Below are 6,000 nucleotides of genomic sequence, written 5' to 3' on the forward strand. Positions count from 1 at the left end.
AATGGGGTGAGCGTGTATTCACAGGCCACCTGCCCTGAGGCCCCCACTTCCCCCCAAGGCCGAGTCATGGGGCCCCCACCCAGTCCCAGCCAGGCCCTGACCCCGAGGGTCTCCTTGGGCCCCCAGTCGCCACCCCTCCCTCCTCGGGTGGGAGCCTCTGTTGGGGGCCGGGAGTCTGGGGCCTCTGCCCAGGCCAGCTTGGAGCTGGGCAATTCCACAAGCCCCAGCCTTCTGACACACATGTGCACAGACACACAGGCCCTAGCACAGGGCTGTGCGCCACACCTGCCCCAGGACACCCCAGCCATTGTTCAGCACGGTGCTCACATCGTAAATGCAAGTGTCCTCTGTGGCACAGGCCACACCCTGCCTGGCCCCCGACCCAGCCCTGTCACTGCCCCCAGGGGGCTGAGGGGCGCGCAGGGACCCGGAGGAGAGCCAGAGGTCTTGTCCTGGGGGTGACAATGAGCCAGGCCTGGAAGGTGAGGGGAGCTGGCCAGGAGCCTCCACTGCACACCTGTACACAGCTACACCCATCTACACACGCCTATGCACACCCACATACCTGTGCACCCCCACACCCATCTACACACGCCTTGCACACCCACACGCCTTGCACACCTACATACTACACAGACCTACACACACCTACACACTACACTTGCAGGTCATGCTCACGCCATGCGCCTTCACACACTTGCGTGCTCACCAACATGTTTACACTCACACGCACACAAGTGGATTGTGGGCCCTGAGGTTTGCACTTGGGGTCAGAGAAAGCTGGCCGAGCGGGCACCTTGGCCTCTCCAGCCTCCCTGGTCAGCACCAAGGTCAGAGGCATGAGGCCGTGGTGAGGGGACTGCACTGCCACCCGGAGCCCAGGTGAGGACCCCTGGGCAGTCAGTGCTGGGGCCACAGCAGGTGTGTACGCACATGTGTGTTGGTGTGTGTGGGTGCACACGCGTGGGATGTGAGTGTGCAGCCGGGGCCTGTTGTCACTGAGCTTCACTATCTATCTGTCCCCTTGGCCCAGGGAGACTGTGGTTCTGGAAGGTTCCCTCTGGCAGAGCCGTGGGCCACACCCAGGTGGGAATACCAGCCACAGAGGCTTCCCCACCAAGGCCTTGACCCATGCCTGGGCTCCACACACTGCCTGGGGTCCTGCCGGGACCCTCACTGCCCCCCGGGGAGGCTGGATGTGGGCTCCCCTCCCCCAGCCCAGTCTGAGAAACAAGCCCCAAGGGTGCTGGCTGTGCCCCACCCCCGCCCCACACACAGCACAAACACACTTGCAAATGTTTCTAAAAACGGGCCAAGGACAGGCCACAGAGCAGGTGGGGCCCAGGGTGGAAAGCCCCACTGCCCTGAGACTGAAACAGCAGAGCCAGGGCCCCAGGGCATTTGCATTGTGGATGGCGGGGAGGGGGCCCAGCTGGGCCAGCTGGTGCGGAGGGTTCCTGACCATCCTCCCGCCACGTCCTGGGCACCCCTCCCCCCAGGTGGCCAAGCCTGTGCCATGGCCGGGCCAGAGTGACCAGGCACCCAGGCCGCTTCCCAGAGGCCTGCCTGGTGGAGGGGGCCCCATGGACAGGAGGGACCAGGCACAGCCCCACAGGCCCAGCACCTGGGGAAGTAGGCTTTGCAGGCCAGCCAGGGACGAAGCCCCTGGCCCAGGACCTGGTCCCACCCAGCCCACAGCTGCGGCCTCACGGCCCCTCATGGCCCATCCTGCCACCAAACCTTTGTCCCTGCTGTGCCCAGAACAGGGGCTGCCCACTCCACGGTCAACCTGCACACTCTGCCTCATGGAAGCCCCATGAGACCCCACACACAAGAGGCCTCTGGTCCCATCGTCCTGCAGACTGAGACCCCCGGAGGGCCAGCGAGCGTGTGGTGACCATGGCTAGGAGCACCTGGGGGTGCCCACATCTGCCAGGCCCAGGCCTGTGCCTGCACCCACCTCCCCACCTCAGGCCCAGGCCCCCAGGGTGTGGCCTGAGTGACGGGGTCACCGGGCGGCCCCTCCTTACACACACAGTCTCCAACAAACATGGCCATGCAGACTCACACAGGCACACAGACACACAAATGGACACACACAGGGACACAGAATGCACAGAGACACAGAGTGACACACACAGAGACACAGGGACAAACAGAGACCCACAGAGACACAGAGGTACAGAGAGACACGTAGAGAGGCACAGACACGGGCAGGCACAGAGACACACAGAAACGTAAACACACTCAGAAACTCAGACAAACTACAGGGTACACACAGAGGTGTTGACATAGAGATATACCCACAGACCCCATGGGCACAAACACACACACAGGCACATGGGGCCTCTCAGGTAAACGTGTGTTCACATGAACAGACACCCTGACACACAGACACACACACAAAGGCACCCTGCCAACCACTGGCACACTCTCAGAGGGTCACACTCAGAGTCACATAGACATATGCACTCACACAACCTCACACACAGAGGTTTCAGAGCATCAAAGGGCTGGAAGAACAGGCTCAGCCCCTCGAGTCAGAAGGCCCACACAGGCCCACAGACTGACACAGGAACACGGACTCACACAGACTCATACAGGCCCACACAGGCCCACAGACTGACACAGGAACACGGACTCACACAGACTCACAACTTACACACAGGCACACACACACTCACACAGGAACATGGACACACAGACTCACAAAAGCTCACAGAGAATTACACAGGCTCACAGGTTCACACAGAATCACAGACTCCCACAGACTCCCACAGACCTACAGAGACTCACAAGCTCACAGAGATTCACACAGGCAGAGACTCACACAGTCTCAAGGACTAACACAGACTCACACAAGTTCAGATGGGCTCACACAGACACACAGACTCACACAAACTCACACCGGCACAGGCTCACAGGCTCTCACAGGCTCACACAGTCTCACACAGGCACAAAGACTCACACAGCCTCAAACAGTCTCACAGAGACCCACACAGGCACAGGGACCCACACAGGATCAAGGACTAACAAGACTCACACAGGCTCACAGTCTGACACAGGCTCACATAGGCTCACAGACTCACACAGGTTCACACAGGCACAGAGACTCACAGACTCACAAGCACACTGACTTCAACAGGCTCACAGGCTTTCAAAGGCACCTGATTCACACAGACTCACACAGACTCATACAGACTCACACAGGCTCACACAGACACACAGTCTGACACAGGCTCACACAGGCTCACAGGCTCACACAGTCTCACACAGACTTACAGAGACTCGCAGACTCACAGAGATTCACACAGGCAGAGAGGCTCACACAGTGTCAAGGACTAACACAGACTCACACAAGCTCAAACACACACACAGATTCACACAGACTCATACAGGCATAAAGGTTCACACAAGCTCACACAGGCTCACATAGGCTCACAGACTCACACAAGCGCATACAAGCTCACAGGCTAACAACACAGCCTCAAACAGCTCACAGAGACCCACACAGGATCAAGGACTAAAAGATTCACACAAGCCCACACAGGCTCACACAGACGCACAGCCTGACACAGGCTCACATAGGCTCACAGACTCACACAAGCTCACACAGACTCACACAGGCACATAAACTGACACAAACTCACACAGGCACAAAGACTCACCCAGGCTCACAGAATCACACGGGCTCACACAAGTTCACAGAGACTCACAAGCCCACACAAGCACACTGACTTAAACAGGCTCACAGGCTTTCAAAACACCTGATTCACACAGACTCACACAGGCTCACAGGCTCACACAGTCTGACACAGGCTCACACAGTCTCACAGAGACTCACACAGGCACAGAGACCCACACAGGATCAAGGGCTAAAAGATTCACACAAGCCCACACAGGCTCACACAGACGCACAGCCTGACACAGGCACAAAGCCTCACACAGTCTCACAGACTCACACTGTCTCACATAGGCTCACAGACACACAGGCACACACAGGCTCACAGACTCACACAGGCACATACAGACTCACACAGACTCATACAGACTCACAGAGACTCACATGCTCACACAGTCTCACAGAGATTCACATAGGCGGACAGTCTCACACAGTCTCAAGGACTAACACAGAGTCACACAAGCCCACACAGGCTCACACAAGCTCACACAGACTCACACAGACTCACACAGGTACACAGACTGACACGAAGTCACACAGGCACAAAGACTCAAACAGCCTCACAGAATCGCACAGACTCACACAGGCACAGAGCCTCACACAGGCTCACAAGGCCACACAGGCACACAGGTGTGAAAAGTCTCACAGGTTCTCAAAGACACACTGATTCACACAGATTCACACAGGCTCGCACAGGCACACAGGCGCAGATGGACACAGTCAGTCATCATGGCCACAGGTGAGGGGGCTGGGAGGCCGTGTGAGCCCTGATCAGCCCGGAGACCCCAGGCCTGTCTCAGGCACTGCCCTTTGCGCCGGGGCTGCATTCAGGGAACTCGGGACCCGGGCTTGCACAGTGACGTCCATTCAGAAGGGGACACACCTCGTCGTGACTGAGCCCGGGGCTGGGGTCCCTGACACACGTGGTGTGCACACAGCCCACCCAGAGCCCCTCAGACACCCGGCATGTGCCACCAACACAGGAGACAGGCATGCACACGCGTGTGGTCAGGACCAGGGTGTGGCGGTGGCTCAGGCGTGAGCACACTCACTCTCTCACACACAAACAGGAAGCTGGCTGGCAGTCCCCTGGGGGGCCGCACCTTGCCTGTCGCGTCTGAGCACCCAGGGTTCGTGGTCCAGCTGACCTGGCCTTGTCCCCTTGGACCCTGAACCTTCGTCCACCCACCGCTAGGCCCTGCACCCCTCGGTGGCCCTGCACCAACCCTCGTACCATCTGCACCTTGGAGATTGTTCTAGAAACCACGGCTGCCCATGGCCCCAGCGCTCTCGGGGTGAATCCTGGCCAGGCACTGCCCTCCTCCGTGGCCACCCTCCCTCCAGCTACCCTCAGCACCCTGGCTCCCACACCCACTGTGGAGGGCGTCCCAGGGCAGGGTCTGCGCGTGGAGCCGTGGCCCAGGCCGAGCCCAGCGGGTGCAGACGTGGTCACCACCCTCCTCACGCAGAGCCCACGGTCCAGCCTGGACGCTCCTCCAGGAAGCCTGCTGGTCACCCAGTGCCCCTGCGTGCTGCCGCAGCTAGGGCAGTCCTGACCCCCCAGGGCCCCAGGACAGCGTGCCCCCCAGGTGGCTAGGCCCAGGCCGTGGCTGAGCTGGCCGCACTGGGACCCTGAGCCCCCGAGCCCCCATGCTCCGCGGGACTCAACAGGACCACGAGTCCTCACGGGAATGTGACGCCTACAAGGCTGGGGTGCCCTTGGGAGGAAGGGGCTTTCAGGGCGGGCACCCCTGCTGCCTGGGGTGGGAGCACGGGGGGCTGGCAGTGGCCCTAGGGCGTTTCTTGGTTTGGGGCAATCTTCTGTCCGAATACCACATTTCACAATAAAAATGTTTTTTTCTTTAAAAGAAAAGGAAGAGCAGAGGGGAGTGGGAGGGGCAGGCCGTGTGGGCACCCTTCAGCGAGTTTGGTGCCCAGAAAAGGGAAGGACAGGGGCTCTGGGGGTCGGGGAGGGACCACGGAGAGGGAGGGGCGGGAGAGCAAGCGGGAGGGTCTGGGGTGGGGAAGCCGAGGCCACCTCTTAGGAGGGTCCCCCGGGGGCAGTGGGTGACAGGCTCTCCCTCCTCCCAGGCTCCCCCATGCCCATGGCAGAAGGCCCCTCGGGGCTCCCCTCCCCTCCATTGCCCCAAGCCCCATGGATCCCGAGGCTGGGCATATCATGGCTGGAAAGGAGGTTTCAGTCATCGTGGGGGTGCTCACTTCCTGGGACCTCCCCCCGGCCCTCAGGCGCTGCCACTTTCCCCCCAGAGAGTCTGGGGCGGGGGTCTGGTCGGGAGGGACCAGGGGATGCTGGAACC

Source organism: Delphinus delphis, chromosome 2 (assembly GCF_949987515.2).
Source record: "Delphinus delphis chromosome 2, mDelDel1.2, whole genome shotgun sequence".
Classification (NCBI taxonomy): domain Eukaryota; kingdom Metazoa; phylum Chordata; class Mammalia; order Artiodactyla; family Delphinidae; genus Delphinus; species Delphinus delphis.